The sequence below is a fragment of the Topomyia yanbarensis genome, chromosome 2 (assembly GCF_030247195.1).
Source record: "Topomyia yanbarensis strain Yona2022 chromosome 2, ASM3024719v1, whole genome shotgun sequence".
NCBI classification, from domain to species: domain Eukaryota; kingdom Metazoa; phylum Arthropoda; class Insecta; order Diptera; family Culicidae; genus Topomyia; species Topomyia yanbarensis.
The window spans coordinates 348060771-348069707 of NC_080671.1; positions in this window are offsets into that span (position 1 = coordinate 348060771).

Genomic DNA, 8937 nt, shown 5'->3' on the forward strand with positions numbered 1-8937 from the left:
CTAATAATAAACATATATACCATGTGAATAAACAAACTAATAACTTTTCTTTTCAGTTTTTATGCAATAAACTATTTTTGTTAAAATAAAATCCTCTAAGAAACCTACCGCAAAAGAATAACAAAATTTGATATCATATTTTGACAATCATACACAGAAATCAAAATAAGATTTCAATTTGATGTTGACATCAAAATTTGAATTCGATTTGCTGTTATTTTGATGTTGGGCTTTGCTCGGGATACGTATAGGGAAGGGACCGTTGTACACGCAAGTAGCTTTGGTTAAGCTTCTAGTCGAAGCAGTAAACAAGGCACCAAAACCCGGGAAGAACTAAACTGACTGGCTTGTATGGCCATCAAATTATAGCCGTAAGCTCAAAGGCGTACAACTGTTTTTACACCGGACTAACTTTTAAACCGGCCTAAAATATTTGGTAAGCTTTGCTTTAATCAAACGTTGCTGTCATTTATATGGCTGCGTTCTGATCTGTGATATGGTTTCTATGCAACATGGGCCATAATATTGCACATGAAAGTCGAAAAGTTGATTCAAATTATTGAGATGTATGCAAGAGGAACATGGCGGCCTTTCACACTGTTTATGTTTGGCTTCAGGATGCAGCCATTTCTGCAATGACAGCTACTAACGTCTTAGGCCGGACTAAACTCAGGCCTAACTCCGCTAGCGAATGACGGATCTCAATAGTAGCACGTCTGTAATAACATACGTACATGGAACTATTGAGAACCAGAGCTACAGGTCCAAAGCCCTGGTAAAGGAGGATGGTTGTGATGATCCGGGCCGAGATCACCACGTAAAGCAAGGTAGGGCATAACCCCAATTCCAAGGCGTGAAGCGACCCGTGCCGAGGGATGAGTGATCGAGGGCGTGAAAAAGATGCTCGATCGTTAACGGAGCCTGTGGGGTACCTGGGCAACCCCCACAGTAAGCGTCCCTTACCACGCTAATGCGGAGCTCTGGCGTGGCGGACATATATTTCTCGCGCTACTCGTGGGACTATACATGGAGATAAACAAAAATACAAACAAACAGACGGAGGTGCCAAACCCCTTCGCTAGAGGTGGTTTGGCGAGGTCTCCCCCCCGTGGGGAGAGTAGTGGAGCGATGAGTGCTGCATCCGAAAGCACCAGTGACCCCCCAGCGGCGGTAGGCAATAACCCTACCAATGCATCGGAGGGGCCAATATCTGCGATGCGCAAAGTAGCGAAGCAACTCGATTCTATAATCGACTTCGCTAGCGGAAAGCAGAATATAGCCAAAGAATTGAAGTTGAGCCTCCTGGAGCTCCGGAAAGCTGTTCGTGTCGCAAGACAGGAACAGCAGGCATATGTTGAGAGGGTGGAATGTCGGGAGAGGCCCGACAGAGAAACCCAGACAGTGGCCTCCAATAGGGAGGAAAGAGAGAAGGTCGATAGAGGTTCACAGACAGTGGCCTTTACCTTCTACGGAACAGCCACGTCGATCGGAGCGGCGACCGAGTTCCCCTCGAAGGGAAAAGGAAAGGGCAATCGCAAGACGGCATCGAATGCGAAGCGCCCTATGAAGTCGCCAGGCGAGGGTGCCAAAACCGACACCACTCGGCGTGCAACCGTCAAGGTCAAACGCCGCCTGGGTGAGGTAAGCGAGGGCGAGAGTGACCTCGCTGTGGAGAGCGATGGTACCAGCAACCCGGCACGACCGGGGCAGGGGGGCCCAAACCCCTGGACGCTGGTCACCAAGAAAAAGCCGGCACCGAAACCGGAGGTACCGCGGCCTGCGAGGAAGGCCAAGGACAGAGGCGAAGCCTTGTGGTTAAAAACCGACAAGGACAAATACGCCGATGTCCTTAAATCGATGAAGGCGGCCGAAAGTCTCTCGGCCCTTGGGCAGGACGTGCGTAGCGTAAGACGCACCAACACGGGAGAGATGCTCCTGGTGCTGAAGCGAGGCGCACAATCAAGTGCAGTATATAAGGCCTTGGCCCAAGAGGTCCTTGGTGAGGGCGCCCAAATCAGGTCGCTAGGTGCGGAAACAACTCTCCAGTGCAAGCACTTGGACGAGTTCACGACCGCAGAAGACGTCGTCGCAGCCGTCAAGGAGCACTGCGGCGTCACAATCGAGCGGGCCTCTGTGCGATTGAGAGACGGACCCTCTGGCACCCAAGTAGCCTACCTCAGGCTACTGAATGCGGATGCCAAAAAGGTAACCGAGAAAGGGAAGCTGAAGATCGGCTGGTCAGTATGCCCTATTAGTATACCCCAGCCGCCTTCAGTGGATAGGTGCTATCGGTGCCTCGAATCCGGCCATAAAGCATACGAATGCAAAGGCATAGATAGGAGCAAGCTATGTCGTCGCTGCGGCGAGGAGGGACATAAAGAGCGGGGGTGCACTAAGGCATATAAGTGCCTTATCTGCACCGCTAAGAAGCAAGCCCATAAACATGCTATGGGCGGACCTTCGTGTCCCTTCGGCGAGTTAAATAAGAAGAAGCCGTGAGAGTCACACAGCTAAATCTTAACCATTGTGCAGCAGCCCAACAGCTGCTGTGGCAGTCGGTCTCGGAGTCGAGGACAGATGTCGCCCTCTTATCAGACCCGTACAGTATCCTTGCCGGCAACGGCAATTGGGTGTCGGACGGGTCTGGAATGGTGGCAATCTGTACAACGGGAAGGTTCCCGGTTCAAGAGGTAATACACCCCTCCGCCGAGGGTGTGGCGATTGCCAAGATCAATGGTGTGTTCTATTGCAGCTGCTACGCCCCACCAAGGTGGCCAATAGAACAGTTCTACCAGATGATCGACAGGCTCTCGTCGGACCTCGTGGGCCGGAAACCGGTAGTAATAGCGGGAGACTTTAACGCTTGGGCAGTGGAGTGGGGCAGCCGCTGTACAAATAGCAGGGGTCAAGCGCTAATGGAAGCGTTTGCGAAACTCGATACTGTGCTAGCTAATGATGGCTCCGCTAGTACATTCCGTAGAAACGGAGTGGAGGCGTGGATTGATTTGACCTTTTCCAGCCCGAGTCTGGCTCCAGGCATGGAATGGAGGGTAGACGAAGGCTACACCCATAGTGATCATTTAGCAATCCGCTTTAAGATCAACTATGGTGTGCAGCATCCGAGGGCGGGAGATCCCTGTCAGGTACGCGGGTGGAAGTCCAATCACTTCGACAGCGAAGCTTTCACCGCGGCCCTGGGACTGGAGGCCAACACCGACAGTCTAAGCGGGGATGCGCTGGTAGCTGTTCTATCACGCGCGTGCGACGCCACTATGCCGAGAAAAACACTGCCAAGAAACGGTAGATGCCCGGTATACTGGTGGAGTGCCGAGATTGCAGCTCTACGGTCAGCCTGTCTCAGAGCTAGACGTAGGATGCAAAGAGCTCGCACCGAGGATGCAAGAGAGAACCGCCGTGAAGTGTTTCGAGCTGCGAAATTGGCCCTTAACAAGGCTATTAAGAGCAGCAAGAGAGCGTGTTTCGACAACCTGTGTGAGAGTGCCAACGCGAATCCGTGGGGTGACGCCTACCGGATTGTGATGGCCAAGACCAAAGGGGGCTCCTCACCCCCAGAACGGTCTCCGGACCGGTTGGCAACGATTATCGAAGTACTCTTCCCGTCTCGAGCCACAAGCCCCTGGCCACCTGCACTACGAGACAGTGCGGGCACGGTCGAAATGGTGGCTCCAGTGACGAATGAAGAACTACTCGCAGTGGCTAAATCCCTAGCAATGAACAAAGCTCCAGGGCCGGATGGAGTACCAAACAACGCTCTCAAGGCAGCGATCGTAGCGAACCCGAACATATTCAGGCTAGCTATGCAGAGATGCCTTGACGAGTGCCGTTTCCCCGATAGATGGAAAAGGCAGAAACTGGTGCTGTTGCCGAAGCCCGGGAAGCCGCCAGGCGACCCATCGGCGTACAGACCAATCTGTCTGATAGACACGACTGGCAAACTGCTTGAGAGGATCATCCTCAACAGGCTCACCCCGTACGCGGAAGGTACGGACGGTCTGTCAAGCAACCAGTTTGGCTTTCGGAAGGGTAAGTCCACAGTGGACGCTCTCAACTCAGTGATAAATACTGCCGAGATAGCGATCCAACGAAAAAGGTGAGGTATTCGATACTGTGCGTTAGTGACACTTGACGTGAAGAACGCATTTAACAGCGCAAGCTGGGATGCCATCGCGCTCTCGTTACACCGGCTTAGCCTACCGGTGGGTCTGTACCGGATCCTGGAAAGTTACTTCCAAAACCGCGTACTGATATACGAGACCGATGCCGGTCAGAAAAGGGTTCCGATTACCGCCGGAGTCCCGCAGGGCTCGATCCTAGGCCCGGTGCTATGGAACCTCATATATGACGGGGTTCTGAGACTGAAGTTCCCTCCTGGGGTCAAGATCGTCGGCTTTGCCGACGACATAACCTTGAAGGTCTACGGGGAGTCAATTCCTGAGGTAGAACTAACCGCAGAACACGCGATTAGCACGGTGGAGGAATGGATGAGCGCGAGAGGCCTGGAGCTCGCTCATCATAAGACGGAGGTAGTTATCGTCAACAACCGCAAGTCGGCACAACATGCAGTTATCCATGTGGGAGAAGTCGCGATCACTTCACAGCGAAGTCTGAAGTCTCTCGGAGTCATTATAGACGACAAGCTGACCTTCGGCAGCCATGTCGACTATACGTGCAAGAGAGCGTCGACTGCTGTTGCGGCACTATCGAGAATGATGTCCAACAGCTCAAAGGTGTGCGCCAGTAGACGTAGGTTACTGGCAGGCGTTGCCGTATCTATCCTCAGGTACGGCGGCCCGTCATGGTCAAGAGCACTGAGGGTAACCAGTTACCTACAGAAACTGGAGAGCACCTACCGCGTGATGTGCCTCAGAGTGATATCTGCCTACCGCACGGTATCACACGATGCATCCTGCGTGATAGCGAGCATGATGCCAGTCGGGCTGGTCATTCGGGAAGATGAGGAGTGCTTTGAGCTACGTGGAAATAGGGGAGCCCGCGAGCGCACCAGGGTGACCTCGGTCGCCAGATGGCAGCGTGAGTGGGACAACTCCTCGAAAGGTAGGTGGACCCACCGGCTGATACCTAGCATATCGAGCTGGGTGGGAAGACCCCATGGGGAAGTTCACTTCCACCTGACACAATTCCTGTCAGGCCATGGCTGTTTCCGTCAGTACCTCCACAGGTTCGGGCACGCGGAGGTCCCAGTCTGCCCGGACTGCCCAGGTGTAGATGAAACTGCCGAACACATACTGTTCGTATGTCATCGGTTCGACGTCGAAAGAAGAGCAATGCTTGACGTCTGTGGCTGGGACACAACCCCGGATACCCTTATTCAGCGGATGTGTCAAACGGTGGAGAAGTGGAACGCAGTCTCGGCTGCTACCATCCAGATTGCCAGTAGGCTACAGGTAATCTGGCGAACCGAGCAACAGACGGCGGGCACGGCTAACTAGTGATTGGTTAGCTGGAGCGAAAAAGGCCAAGCGCAAAATAAGAGAGTGAATGGTCTGTTCATGCCGAGGTAGGTTGGCGCAGCGAATGGCAACCGCGTAAGGGGTAAACCCAGCCACCCCGAAGCAAGACAGAAGAGTGAGTGTATAGGCGTATAAGTGGACTGCCTCATGCCAAGATGGGAGGGTCGTAGCGTAGTATGTTGGAACTAAGCTATCGATGCCTCATGGCGTGGCAGAGGAGTGAAAGGGTGAGCATCCAAGTCAGTCTCACATTGCATGTTAAGGGTGAGCATAAAAGTCAGCCTCACAGGTTGGTAGAGGCTAGCACAAAAGTCAGCCTAGCAAGGAATGAAAAAGGTGAGCACAAAAGTCAGCCTCGCATGGTATGTCAGAAGTGGGGCCTAAGAAAAATGTCCCACATGGGATGCCAGAGGGAGTGACACAGGTACAATAGAGTGGCACGATTGAGAGTGAATCAGGTGATAGGGTGAGCACCCAAGTCAGCCTCACATGGATGGGTAGGGCGAGCACAAAAGTAAGCCTAGCAAGGAATGAGTAAGGTGAGCACACAAGTCAGCCTCGCATGGAACGTAAAAGGTGAGCACAAAAGTCAGCCTCATGTGGGAGTGTTTGAGAGTGAATCAAAGTGCGATTGAGAGAGCACCCAAGTAAGCCTCATACAGGATGTATGAACGCGTGAGTGAGAGTGAATGAGTACATTTAGTACAGCCATCCCCCCAGAAGTAATACCGAGAGGTAGTTCCTGGGAGGAATGATGGCGGAGCCCAATGGAGTTTAGTCGGTATTAATGGCTGGTCACCATTCGAGTCCGACACGCCCCCAGTGCACCCCGTGCGGTAGATTCGACCCTACCAATAGCACGTGTACTGGGCTAGGACATAAAGGTCTTCTCCATTGTAAAAAAAAAAAACTCAGGCCTAAAATCAAAGATAATATCGTGTAGGGTACCAAATACCTTCAAACAATAAGCGTCTCTCAGCGACCGCAAGTGTGCTTCAAGTGTCAAGAGTTCGGTCATCTAGCTAGAAACTGTAGTGAACCTGACAGGAGCAGATCATGCAGAAGGTGCGGGAAAAAAGGTTTACAAGGCAAAAGACTACCGACAAGCTCCGAGCTCTGATCTGCGCAAACGAAGAAGGTAACAACCACGTTACAGGAGGCTTACGATACCCAGCCTTCAAACAGGCGGGTGCATAGTGGGTCGATTTAGAACAAAAGGTGGACTAAAGTCCAAACTTTGCCGTATCGGTTTAAATAGGACGATTTTATGTAATTTTGGTACGCTGAATTCGTTTTTGATATTAAAACATTTCAAAAATAAGCGTTTACAATTCATTAGGGTGTCTCAAAAATATTTTTTTTTGAAGTCGTTCTTAAAATTTGTGTATATTAATTTTCGTGTACTAAATTGTTTTTGATATTACCACATGTAAAAAAAATTTCATTATACGTTAGGGTGGCTCAAAAAATTATTTTGTAGTGAAGATACAAATTTTTTTAAAAAAAGTTTTTGCGCGCTAAATTTCTATTTTAATTATAAAAGTAGAAATTAGCTTTACTACTTATTAGAGTGACTCAAAAGTAAGTATTTCGTCTTTTATAATGATTTTTTTCAATAGAAATTTTGGAAGTAATTTTCCATATTGAAATCAATGAGTTACTTGATATGAAAGCTACATTTTCTATCATTTTCAAAACAAACATTTTGAGCATCTTAGTGGAATGTTTAATTACATTCACTAATCAACAAGATTATTAATGATTTTTTTTGTAGGTGTGTTTTAAGTTACTTAGACTGCTTATTTCATATCATAAATGAAAATAAATCCAAAACCCTTTTTTATGTATATGGTTCATTTAAAAATGGTCTTACTTTATTTGGATAATATCGCATACCCTTAAGCTATATCAGTGCTATGCAAATTGGTTCAAAATAGTCTCACCAAATGACTAGGACTCAACTGTGTTCACTTTATTTGACAGTTATTGCGCAAGTTAGCAAGAAATAGTTCCAGAAACATTTTATGCCCTATTTCAGATGGTTGAAAATATTTGCTGATTTTCAATCAGTCTTAATACCTCTACCATCTAAAAAACATACTTCCCACTCAGCTCCGTAGTCCTGATCACTAGTAAAACCCTTGTAGATCATGCTCTCAATGCTATTTGAAAGTTTTGCATGTATTCGTGTCATTATTCTAGCTATAAAGTGATTATCCAAATTCAATATCAGTAATAACCATGCGTCTCCATTCACAGTTTTTTTTTTAAATTTTTACTGCATATCGCAAGTTTTCGCAAAACTAGCATATACTCATTTGAAAGAGAAAATTAAAAGAATTCGAATGAGTATAGTGTGATCGCGGGCATTCACGGGCGTCGTTGTTGTTATCGCATTTGAAGTTTGAATTCAATAAAAATTCATGACAAACTGTTATCTATACACTAAAAAAAGTAACTAGTAACTTATTTTTGGCCATTTTATGATGTAATTTTATCACACCGATAATTTGGTGAAGTAATGCAATGCAAAAAATCAACCATTTCTTTGAAAAACGAAAATAACCGGATGTAGTTCCTATAGTCAAATTATGCAAAAAACACTTGAATTACGCCCTTAAAAAGCTGCCAAAAATTCATTTTACGTTCAAATCACTTAAAATCTCACAAAAATGTCTCTGATGGCTCAGCTGATAGGAGAAAAATACTAGCGAGAATATCGCATAACATTCATATATGGACTTAAGTCCGGGCTCGTCCCACTGTGGGGTGCAACGAAGTCACAGGTAAGTGGAGGTACCGCAAATCAACCTCAACCACTGCGACACAGCACAACACTTAATGCGTCAAAGTCTAAGTGCGATGTAGCTATTATCTCTGAGCCATACCGTATTCCGGCCATCGATGGGAACTGGATATCAGATAACGCAAATTCAGCGGTGATGTTGACAGCGGGAAGATATCCATTTCAGGAAGTGCTTTATTGAGCAGATGAAGGCTATTATTATCGCCTAAATTAACGGGGTCATCATCTGCAACTGCTACGCACCTCCGCGATCACTCGATTTACAGAAATACTCGATAAGCTGACAGAATAGCTTACCGATCGAAGACCAGTCGTCAGAGCCGGCGATTTCAACTTTTGGGTAGTAGAATGGGACAGCCACTTCACCAAACCAAGGGGGAGTATTCTACTCGAGGACTTCGTAAAGATGAAGGTAGATGTTGCCAACGACGGTAAAACCAGCACCTACCGTCGGGAAAGTCGATAATCAGTTATTGACACTCCGGGCTGGCAGGAGGTTTGAATTGAAGAGCGTGCGAGATGTGTACCCACATATACCTCCAAGGGATCCGGTACTTTATCGGAAGCAATAGACAAATGGAAGCGCGTGTGACTCAATCAAACGAGCGGAGGTCGAATACAACCAGTTTGAGTTGAAGT